This window comes from Schistocerca serialis, chromosome 11 (assembly GCF_023864345.2).
Source record: "Schistocerca serialis cubense isolate TAMUIC-IGC-003099 chromosome 11, iqSchSeri2.2, whole genome shotgun sequence".
Taxonomy (NCBI): domain Eukaryota; kingdom Metazoa; phylum Arthropoda; class Insecta; order Orthoptera; family Acrididae; genus Schistocerca; species Schistocerca serialis.
The window spans coordinates 161,665,210-161,677,835 of record NC_064648.1 but is presented as its reverse complement, the minus strand read 5'-3'; the positions used below and the strand labels follow the sequence as shown (position 1 = coordinate 161,677,835).

The 12,626-nt window shown below is 41.2% G+C and overlaps 1 protein-coding gene across 3 annotated transcripts in view; it reads left to right on the top strand.

Annotated features, from left to right (window-relative positions):
* Positions 1-1,768: 1,768 nt before the first annotated feature.
* Positions 1,769-12,626, top strand: part of LOC126427239 (ankyrin-3-like) — a 68,622-nt gene continuing 57,764 nt past the window's right edge. Inside the window, exon 1 of one of the 3 annotated variants that reach the window (XM_050089479.1) lies at positions 1,769-1,860. The gene's annotated coding sequence lies outside the window, so the exon portion shown is untranslated. Of the gene's footprint in view, positions 1,895-4,714; positions 4,740-12,626 lie in introns of those variants that run through there. The other 2 variants (XM_050089480.1, XM_050089481.1) reach the window with 2 other exon arrangements.

Here is a 12,626-nt window from a genome sequence, read left to right as displayed (position 1 = left end):
TGTTCATGCCATCGTCTAATGTGCTGTAGCTCTGCTGTAGCAGGATCCACACCATACCCAGTACGAAAGTCACGCTGAAAAGTTATTACCGTCCCGCACTGCACATAACGTAGAACACAAAACGCTCTCTCTTGTCTTTACTAGAACTGAAGTGGGTGCACACTACTGCTACTTGGCGAGAACCATGTAAAACTTGAGAGTTTTCTCTTTCCATCAGTACATTATTCACGCACATATCTCAAGTAACGTAATAGTTGCATTTTTACCGGGTCATCGAATTTTACACTTACTTGATTGGTATCGAAAGAAGGTCAGAAAACTCGGAAAGAACAGCTGCAAGCGCAAAACGAAGCATATGAGGAAGAGGAAGGGTTACTATTTGCTGCTGGAGTCGCAGATTGATCGGAAAGCATTTTACATTATTGTTAACTTCCTTGAATTTCTAGTTTCCGAGAATTAATTTTTCAAAAGCGTTCATCTCGAAATGACTTTTTTGACATTTGCGTGCAATCTAACTCAAAAGGTAGAGAACCGATCATTATGAAATTTGATAGTATGATTATTTATAAAATTACGAAATATTTGAACCACCGTGTGAGATGATATCATGGTTTTAAGGGTATTTTTCTTTGCTTAATTAGAGAAAAACAATCCTGAAAATCGAAGTAAATTGTTCCAACGCCTGCAGACATTTTAATATTCATTATTTTCACCTGCACTGAGCTTCATATTCTTAGAAAATAAGCTATTAATGTAAAATCAAAAACTTTTTGATTTCAGATGAAAATCGGAATGGCTGCACTGCACGCAATTGGAGAACTATACTCACACTCTTCAGCGGACATCACAGCCTAACTTTGTTAATTTTGGCTGAAATTATTGAAAAAAATTCACAAAAAGTGTTCGAAATATGAATTAAGTGGTATAAAAATTGCTTCAAATTCTAATTAAATCTTCCTACCCCAAAAGAATCTCGAAAATTCGGTGTCAAACAGCTTCCTCGTGTGGTTTCCCCCTCAATCACAAAATTATCGACAGTTTTGTACACTTTCAGGTGCGAACCCCTTCTCGTCCAACAGGAAGGATATAGAAAAGGCCAAGGACCGTTAGGCAGAGCGAGTGAAAATAAGCAGTCAAGATCTTCTCAATTTTGTAACTCTACAAATCTAGTCATCAATTGTAGGGCGCATCGCTGGAACGAGACCACTGTCATGGCTGGACGCAGTGCTGACGGCAAGTGAGAGGCGCCTCCAGAGGGCGAATAATGGTCTGTCCGGGGTGCGTATCTCGGACAAGGAGAGGGAAAGGCGACTGAAATGAACACCTCGTGGTGGACAAGTACGTCGCTGCAGGGGAATGGAGTGGACAGAGGCTGGGAACGAACAGCATCTGATGTGGCACACGTGGCTTTCTGCTAGTCAGAGGTTCCAGCCACTCTGTTCCGCGATCGCTTATCTCAGTCTCTGCAGTTTGGGGCTTCGTGCGATGGTTGAAAGAAGGGACCGTATTTCGCGGTGAAACAGTTTAGAAATACCGAATGCATCACTTTGCATTACGGTGCCAGAATGGCCACTGGGCGACAGAATACGCGATATGAATTCACTTACAGCCTTTGCGTAAGAGCAAGAATTCTTAGTGTTTCGGCTAAGATCACATGGCAGAAATATTTCGAACGTCAGACCTATACAAGGGTTATCGTTGTCGGTGCGGAGGGGGGAGGGGGAAGGAGTGGGGGAGGGAGGGGGTCTCGAGGAAAACTGCGGACAGAGTGGGTGGGAGGCGGCAGCCCAGTCCAGGACAAGAAGCGAGTCCCGCTGGCGACCACCACTGCACTGGCTACACCGGCGCCCGACGTGTCTGGTGAGTCTCCACGTACTCCCTCCATCAACGTACGGTAGGTATATACTGTGCGTGTAACTTCCCTCAATTTGACATTCTTGTGTTCTCAGTGTTATCCACACTTAAAAGCGGCGGGTATGAAAGCGGGGGAAAACTAAAGGGAGACTGAGATGTTTTTCACTTTTCCCAACTATTTTCCTCTACCTGTAGCGCGACAGCTCTTATTATGAACTCCTGTATTGTCTCACGTCAGCTATGATCTTTAGTAAATACACCTTCTTACAGCACAATGTAAATAATGGTGCTGCCAGCATTAGTTATTATTGTACGGAGTTGGATGGTTTGGATACAGGTTTCAGAACGAATGTTGCTTTTGATGTATGCTTGTCGGACCTAAATGACAACTGAAGCAGGCGAGGCTTCCGCAATGAAATTTTCACTGCGCAAAAGAGTGTGAGTAATATGAAACTACCTGGCAGAGCACTTTCCCTTGAAAGGCAAATGTCCCGAATTCCAGTCTCGGTCCGGCACACGGCTCTGATCTGCCAGGACGTTTCAGGCGACAGTTGCTGGAACACTTCTACAGAGTGGTAATGTACGTAACATCTATCTGCCAGCTGGAAGAAATTCAGATGCTCTGGGTTCATAAATGTTTTTACTAAACTAAGTAACAACATGGAGGAAAGTTGGATGTTGAATTTATGTAGAGGCTGATTCCCAAAGTTTACTCAGCAACGTTGTGCACAACAGTAGGTGTTCGAAACGACGACTAATTGGAACGCCTACAGCCTTATCTGTGCAAGTACGTGACATACACGATGCCACATATCGCAGTCACTAGATCGAATGGGGAGACCAATTTGCATGTCTCCTGTGCTCCCCTCATCGGACGCCTCTTAATGTTTTTTATCTCTTGTCATATCAGCAACATCGTCTACATGACACGGTGTCTGTAAAAGTTCAGTTTCGTTAACACGTGTTGCCGTACAATTTACAGTCCATCACTCACGTTGGATGGTGTCACTTTATTTGAACTCACACTTTTGAGAACGTGTGTTTTGGTCCTGTCATTAAATAATTTGTGCAATACTTAATCAGTTTATTACTTCCCATTCGCTCAAGCTCCAAGTCGGTACACACTCACGTTTTATATCAAAGTCTGCACCATTGCTGTAGTTCAAAATCTCACTCTATTTCTGAGACCATATAACTGTTTTATTTCGTACACATCCTCTCTTTGTGTAACTTATACTCGTGTTCTGTAACAACTATTGGTACCTTCTCGTACTTCCCTTGTCTTCATCCTTCTTCTTGATAATCTTATATCGTTTCCGTCGATACACAGCTGAAATTTAAGTTCTTGGACCTTTTCTCTTTCCTCCTCCTTGTCTTCGGACTTTTCTTCCCCGTCGATAGTTTCGAAACGAATAGTGTGATCTCCTCCTACATTTTAGTACTGTAATGCGATAGTGCTGCTGTGTTAATATGCTGGCTACTTAACCTCTTCCTTAGTCTCTGGGTGCTCAAACTACTTCAACTCCCTGCGTGCTATAGTTCTTTTCCCTCCGACTATTACTTTTCCTACTCATAAAACAAGACTTCCCTTCTGCCCACCTTTACACAGCCTCACACCTGGTTCAGCTAACTCGCTTTCGTCTTCACAAAATTTGCACAGGTTAAAATTCTCATATCGGACTAAAGTATTCTCGTTTACGCACAGAGCAATAGGAATCTTATACACACTGCGTTTAATTTAGTTTAAGATCAGTAATGCCTACTTGTGTTGGTAACAGGTAATTATTGCATGTCTGAGACCTCACTTTAAAGTCGCTAGACGGCGATATAGTTTTATGAGGTTTAACAACAAGAATGTGCCATTTAAGGGACCTCGCGCGACATTTTCTCCCATTCCGAGGCAGTTTCATTCCTGCGACACCCTATGATTTCTGTTATGAAGGTCTGACTCCACCAGTGTAGAAATGATGCCGTTAATGCCACAGCTAATTGTCTGCTCTGTAGAGCTTTGTGGCTCACAGAGTGGAAGAATTTGACAACTTCGCAAAATATACAGCGGGATATTTAATTTTGCTTACCTCTGCAATCATTCAGTTTCTGAGGCTCGGTAGTGTTTTCTCTATACAGAACTCGTTGCGAAAGGCAAACAGTGCGGCTGGTAAGAAGTTTTGGTCACTCACACAAATCAGTATTCTATCCGAACCACATTCTCATAGACTTTTGAAAGGAATTGAAGGACTCTAATAGGTCTGTAACTAATTTCGCTTATCTGCATTTTTACAGATCTCTGTTTCCAAACTTCATTGAAGTCTGTCACCAAGTACGACCCCAGTCATTAAATGATTACAAACAGACTTAATTATATTCCTATCAACTCTGGACCAGATTAAAATAGAAATAAATCTAATGCGCCTGTACTGGGCTTGTTGCCACTTTGAAGAAGTAACCAGAGTCGGTATGGCAGAGATTGACACGGTAGCGGGTCTGACCCACACGGTAATCAGGTTATGAGGGAGCTATTTATTTTGGTAGGTACCTACTACGACGATGTGGCACTGATAAACTGTTTTTCATAATTTCTTAGTTTCTCGTCGTAATAAATTATGCTTAGTTTTCTCCACACATTCCCCATCCACAAAATTAGTAGGAATTACCTCCTAGCTCAGATACTAAGTACGCACTTGGTTACAGCAGTTATAGCTGTATGGCACTCTACTTAGCGACTACGATAGGTCGACCATTATCAGTAGAAGGCCAGAAAGGGCTGAAAACTGTACCTCTGATTGCAGATAAACTGAGGAAGGAATGAGGTAACAAGTCCGCATGAGCGCTTTACATTATGTCCAGAACACACGTGATCACACTCCCATGCATGTATTGACCAGGTATGTAAGCGTACTTTAGCATTTGTGTGTAGTTGTTGTAGTAATGGTGGTAGTAGTAGTAGTAGTAGTTGTTTATTAGTAGATCACTATTTACAGGCATATCGGACACGTCCTGGTATTACAATCTAGGAACGATAAAATAAGATAATTCACATATAGAGACATTTGTAGGCTTATAGGTCTAGAATGGCAAGAGCGTGACAAATAGTTAGCAGTGGCCTTATAGTAGGAATAAACCTAGCATTTATCGGAGATGATTTACGGATACCACGAAAATCTAAATTAGGGTGGGAGAATGAAGAGCGGACCATCCACCCTCCCGAATACAAGGCCAGTCAGTTTAAGACAGTGCTAGCTAATTCGGTTTATCCCTTGCGTACAGTACTTCAGGCGGCAGGGAACTCGGTTGGAGGGGTAAGCTACCACCTGAAACAGTTTACAACACAATACGAATTCATCAAACACACTCTATGTCTTGAAAAATTACAGAATTATCTGTGTTACATGATAACAAAATTTGAATGTACTTATTACTCTGAGGTCATCTGGCAACATTACTCATGCTTCACAGCAGAGGTTGTTTCGAACTTTACACCGAGACAGGCATTTAGTTAAATTCAAACAGAATGAAATAATTTGTCAAAAAATGAAGAAATCATTAAGTGAAATTAAATGTATATGAAAGGAAGCGGAAACTACAGCCGTAATTCTTCCCGAGGGCATGCAGCTTTACTGTATGCTTAAATGATGAAGGCGTCCTCTTGGGTAAAATATGCCATAGGTAAAATAGTTCCCCATTCAGATCTCCGGGCGGGGACTACTCAGAAGGACAGCGTTATCAGGAGAAAGAAAACTGCCGTTCTACGGACCGGAGCGTGGAATGTCAGATCCCTTAATCGGGCAGGTAGTTTAGGAAATTTAAAAAGGGAAATGGTTAGGTGAGGTTCCGTGGCAGGAGGAACAAGACCACTGGTCAGGTAACTACAGTGTTATCAACGCAAAATAAAATAGTGGTAATGAAGGAGTGGGTTTAATAACGAATAAAAAAAAATTGGAGCTCTGGTAAGCTACTACCATCAGCATTGTGAACGCATTATTGTGGCAAAGATAAACACGAAGCCCACGCCTAGCCGAGTAGTATAACTTTGTATGCTAACTAGATCCGCAGATGATGAAGAGATTGGTGAAATGTATGATGAGATAAAAGAAATTATTTAGACAGTGAAGGCAGACGAAAATTTAATAGTCATGGGTGACTGGAATTCGATAGTAGGAAAAGGAAGAGAAGGAAACGTAGTAGGTGAATACAGAATGGGGGTAAGGAATGAAAGAGGAAGCCATCTGGTGGAATTTTGCACAGAGCATATCTTAATCATAGCTAACACTTGGTTCAAGAATCATGAAAGAAGGGTGTATACATGGAAGAGGCCTGGAGATACTGGGAGGTTTCAGATAGGTTATATAATGGTAAGACAGAGATTTAGGAACCAGGTTTTAAATTGTAAGACATTTCCATCGAGCAAATGTGGACTCTCAACACAATCTATTGGTTATGAACTGTAGATTAAAACTGAAGAGACTGCAAAAAGGTGGGAATTTAAGGAGATGGAACCTGCATAATCAGACGGAACCAGAGGTGGCAGAGAGTTTCAGGGAGAGCATTAGGGAACGATTGACAAGAGTGGAGGAAAGAAATACAGTAGATGAAGAATGGGTAACTTTGAGAGATGAAATAGTAAAGGCAGCAGAGGATCGAGTAGACCAAAAGACGAGCGCTAGTAGAAACCCTTGGGTAACTGAACAAATATTGAATTTAATTGATGAAAGGAGTAAATATAAAAATGCAGTAAATGAAGCAGGCAAAAATGAATGTAATGTCTCAAAAATGAGATGGACAGGAAGTGCAAAATGGCTAAGCAGGGATAGCTAAAGGACAAATGTAAGGATGTAGAGACATATATCACTAGGGGTAAGATAACTGCCTATAGGATAATTAAAGAGACCTTTGGAGGAAAGAGAACCACTGGTATGAATATCAAGAGCTCAGATGGAAACGCAGTTCGAAGCAAAGAAGAGAAAGCAGAAAGTTGGACGGAGAATGTAGCGGGGCGATGTACTTGAGGACAATATTCAGGGAATGGAAGAGCATGTAGATGAAGATGAAGTGGGAGATATGATACTACGTGAAGAGTTTGACAGAGCACTGTAAGATTTACGTCGAAACAAGGCCCAGGGCGTAGACAAAATTAAATTAGAAGTACTGATAGCCTTGGGAGAACCAGCCCTGACAAAACTCTACCATCTGGTGAGCACGATGTATGACACTGGCGAAATACCCTCAGACTTCAAGAGAATATAATAATTCCAATCCCAAAGAAAGCAGGCGTTAAAAGATGTGAAAATTACAGGACTATCAGTTTAATAAGTCACAGCTGCAAAGTACTAACAAGAATTCTTTACAGACGACTGTGAAAACTAGTACAAGTCGACCTCGGAGAAGGTCAGTTTAGATTCCGTAGAAATGTTGCAACGTGTGAGGCAATACTGACCCTACGCTTATCTTAGAAGATAGATTCAGGAAAGGCAAATCTACGTTTCTAGGATTCGTAGACTTAGAGAATGCTTTTGACAATGTTGATTGGAATATTCTCTTTCAAATACTGAAGGGGGCAGGGGTAGAATAGCGAAAGGCTATTTACAATAGGTACAGAAACCTAACGGGAGTTGTAAGAGTTGAGGACCATGAAAGGGAAGCAGTGGTTGGGAAGGGAGTGAGACAGGGTTGTAGCCTATCTCTGATGTTATTCAATCTGTATATTGAGCAAGCAATTTCCGTAATCTCCTTCGGAAACTTAGTGTTCAGTTTTATTGCTTTACTTAAAATTATGCTTATTTTTTCTTGCTAAAGTATGTTCCGTCTTCATCTTGTTCCAGCTCTTCGGACAGTAAAAGCGAATGTTATCTATCATGTGTTCAACTTGTTTGTAAATGTACACACACGGTGCACTTAAGACCCCAGTGTTTTGAACAGATCTTTGCAGTCACCTCCAGTTCTACGGTTGGTTACTTATGATATGACACTTTTCTGCAGTTTTGAAAATTGTGTTCGTATTTTGTACATTTGATTCCCAGAAGAGAATATTATAATCAAGATTTGAGCGTACATATGAACAGTATGTAACTACAAGATGCTGGCTGTTATGCACTGAAGAGTCGAAGAAACTGGTAGCGTGCAGGGCTCCCTCGACTGCGCAGATGTGCCGCAACACGACGTGCCACAGGCTCGACTAATGTCTGAAGTAATGCTGAAGGGGATAGACACCATGAATCCTGCAGGGCTGTCCATAAATCCGTAGTAGTACGAGAGTGTGGTGATCTAAACAGCACGTTGCAAGGCATCCCAGATATGCTCAATAATGAAACTTCCTGGCAGATTAAAACTGTGTGCCCGACCGAGACTCGAACTCGGGACCTTTGCCTTTCGCGGGCAAGTGCTCTACCAACTGAGCTACCGAAGCACGACTCACGCCCGGTACTCACAGCTTTACTTCTGCCAGTACCTCGTCTCCTACCTTCCAAACTTTACAGAAGCTCTCATTCTGTATGCTCAATAATGTTCATATCTGGAATTGTCCTGCTGGAATAGGCCAACCCCGTAGGAATGCACAACGGACATGAATCGGTGGAGGTGAGCAGACAGGATTCTTACGCACACGTCACCTGGTAGTGTCGGATGTAGATATATGTGGGGTTCCATATCACTCCAACTGAACATGACCCACACTATTACAGAGCCTGAACGAGCTATAACAGTCCCCTGCTGAAATGCCGGGTCCATGGATTCATGAGCTTGTCTCCATAATCGTACTCGTCCGTCCGCTCGATATAATCTGAAATGAGACCCACCCGACCAGGCTACAAGTTTCCAGTCGTCAGCAACACAGTTTCGGTATTGAGAGGTCCAGGCGAGACGAAAATCTTTGTGTTGTGCAGTCATCAAGGTTACACAAGCGAGCCTTCGGCTCAGAAAGGCCGTATCAATCACGTTTCGTTGAATGGTTCGCTCACTGACACTTGCATTGAAATCTGCAGAAATTTGGGGAATGGTTGCACTTCTGTCAAGATGAACGATTCTATTCAGTCATCATTGGTCCCATTCTTCCAGGATCTTGTTCCGGCCGCAGTGATGTAGCATATTTGATGTTTTACTGGTCTCCCGGTATTCACGGTAGGCTCGTGAAATCGTCGTACTGGAAAACCCCCACTTCATCGCTGCCTCGGAGATGCTGTGTCCATCCCTCGTGCACCGACTGTAACTTCACGTTCAAACTCACTTGACTCTTGATGAAGTGCCATTGTAGCATTAGTAACCGATGTAGAAACTCCGTCAGACACTTGTTGTCTTATGTAGGCGTTGACGACCACAGCTCTGTATTCTGCCTTTTTGAAGTATCTCTGTATTTGATTACATATGCCTATACCAGATTCTTTGGTGCTTCAGTGTATAATGACGGCGGGTCTCTAAGGGAATAGGATGCTGAATACATCACGTAGCAAGTACCTTTCGCTGTTCAACTGAGATTCAGTATTCATCCCTAGAAGCTTTTCATTTGCTACATTGTCTATAGAGGTGCCACTACATTTAAATGAATAGAATCACTTTCCCTCTTCAAACTGAAATTCATGACGTTTGTTCTCTTTATGTTAAATGTCACATTATTGCTTATTTTCCGATTGTAAAACTCCTTAAGGGCCTTGTTTGCTCCCTCTACAAGGAGTTCCCTAGTTTTCTCAGAGTTCAGCAAAGATATTATTTCTCCATGACTATCACTAGTGGGAGAGCCTTCGATGTGTATCAGGAAGAGTATTGTTCCTAAAATGCTACCCTCAGGCACTCTTGTATTAATATGTTTTGACTCTGATAAATGCTTTACTAAGACCTTAGGCTTATTTGAGGAATGTGTTATCTGTATGATTTTTACCCTGTGTGATAGGTATGGTCAGAACAAGTCACTAGCTACTGCTCTTATCACTAATGTTTTTACCTTATTTAGTAGAATGTTATGGTCAACAGTATCACAAGCAATCGAATCATCTAAAAACTACGTGTGTCAAGAGCATTAAGTTATGATTACACTATGGCTCATTCTATACTCCTACTACTTCGAGAGTCAAACACTTATTCACTTAAAATGTATTTATTCAAGTAACTCATTAATCTTTCATAAATGTTCATATTTTCCAGAATGGTCAAAACAGGGTAATGGGCCACTAATTTTCTATACTGTCTGCTTACCTCTCTTTAGCAGGGGTGCAAATCTTGCCTGTTTTAAACATTCTGGAAATTTCCCTGATGTCAAGAACTCGTCTGTCGTGTGTATTAAGGGAGCATGTATACTCTCTATGCAGTGTTTCAGTACACACGTTGTTACTTCATCTAATCCTTTTGACCTTTCATATTTTAGTTTTGCATAGTTTTACTAGCTTCTTGCTCTGTTGTTCTAGCAACAAAAGTGTACTTATGACTTTTTGCTGCAGTTAGCAACGTTTTTAAATCTTTCGCCACGTGCGATAAAGATTTAATAATTCTGGCTCATTATGACTGTTTTTAATGTAACTGAGGTACAGAAGCATTTGGAAAGATTTCTTAACAACTGCTGTTATCCATTTATTTTTGTGAAACATTAAAAATATTTCAAAAGGTCTTTTGAAAATTCAATTTAAATAATGTTGAGAATATAGACGATTTTACATTTACATTCGTTTCTCTCTACAATTCATCCCAGGTTTGGTTTGCTGGTTCTTTTGGAAAATCTTGTACTTCAATTTCTGATAAATATGTTTCATAAGTTTGCAGTTTAGGGAATTTTCCATACCCGATTTTACTGTTATTTGACAGAAACGCTCTGATAATCTAAGATCTAGTACAGCTATTTCACACTTTTCTCTGTCTATACTTTTGGCCACATGGTCAATCACTGATGCCTTTGTACTATTGACCAACTGGGATATCCCAAAACCCTGAAGGATATTTGTGGGGATGCTACTAGTTTCTTTTGTGATACTCGTCTTCATGGTTATGTCTTCGCACAACAATATGTAGACTATTCTACTTGAGATTTTAGTTGGTACTTCTGTTAATTTATTGAGGAAAATGTCCACACTATCACCAGGAGATCGAGATAAACACATACATATTGATTAATTTCTTGGCCATTAAATAGCCGATGTAGCAGAGTTTTTCTGTACTTATCGTGCTAAGGTCATATCTTGCTTCGAATTCTGATCCTTTTCTGAAATAAATACATGGCCGTCCGCCATATGAAGTAGTAGTTATACAATAAGAGTCTATCCTTTCATCCAACGAAAATACTGCATGTTCTATATCTGTGACTCTACACAAATGCTCAGTGACGCCCCCGGTAGCTGAGTGGTGAGCACGACAGACTGCCCATCCAAAGGACCTGGGTTCTATTCCCAGCGGGGTCGAAGATTTTCTCCGCTCAGGGACTGAATGGTGTGTTTTCTTAATCATCATCATTTCTTCCCCATCGACGCGCAACTCGCCGAAGTGGCGTCAAATCGAAAGACTTGCACCAGGCGAACGGTCTACCCGACGGGAGGCGCTCGTCACACGACATTTCATTTCAGTGACAGAAAGTATTGTACAGTTGAAAGATTACATTCAAGATAAAATATCTGTATTTTATTTTGTATCTATTACATGTTTATTTCTTATTCAATCTACCCATCTAATCTTCTGCGTCCTCCTGTTGCACCACATTTCAAAATGTACCATTATCTCCTTGTCTGAACTATTCATCCTCCACGTCTCACTTCCAATTACGGCTGCACTCGTAACAGATACCACTAACTGGCACTTAAATTGATATCAGATCTTAATAGATTCCTTCTTCTCAGTAATTCTTTTCGTGATGTTCCAGTCAGCATTTTATATCCCATCTACATTGGCAATCAACAATTATTTTCCTCTCCGTATAACAAAGCAACCGCTTTTACTTACTCATTTCCTAGCCTAATTCTCTAGTCATCACTTCATATAATTCGACGACATTTCAGAACTATTGTTACACTTTTATTGATGCTCATTTTACACCCTATTTTCAAGACTGTATCCATTACGTTCAACTGATCTTCCAAATCATTTGCTATTTATGACATAATTACAGTTTCGTCAGATAACCTTAAATTTTACAATTCTTCTCCCTTAGTTTTTTATTTCCTTGCTCAATTTGTCCTTGGTTTCTTCGCAAGACACTCAATGTGCAGATTCAATTACGTACACTAAAGGCTTCAAAGCTATCGTTTCATGTCCTTATAACTGCAGTTCAATTTCTGTACAAGGTGTAGATAACTTTCCATTTCCTTTTTTTACTTCTAACACAATACAATTAGAAGTAATTCTAATACAATTAGACCCCCCCCCCCAATGAACCAAGGACCTTGCCGTTGGTGGGGAGGCTTGGTGCCTCAGTGATACAGATAGCCGTACCATAGGTGCAACCACAATGGAGGGGTATCTGTTGAGAGGCAAGACAAACGCGTGGTTCCTGAAGAGGGGCAGCAGCCTTTTCAGTCGTTGCAGGGGCAACAGTCTGGATGATTGACTAATCTGGCCATGTAACACTAAAAAAAAAAAAAAAAACAGCCTTGCTGTGCTGGAATTGCAAACGGTTGAAAGCAAGGGGAAACTACAGCCGTAATTTTTCCTGAGGGCATGCAGCTTTACTGTATGGTTAATGATGATAGCGTCCTCTTGGGTAAAATATTCCGGAGGTAAAATAGTCCCCCATTCAGATCTCCGGGCGTGGACTTCTCAAGAGGACGTCATTATCGGGAGAAAGAAAACTGGCTTTCTACGGATCG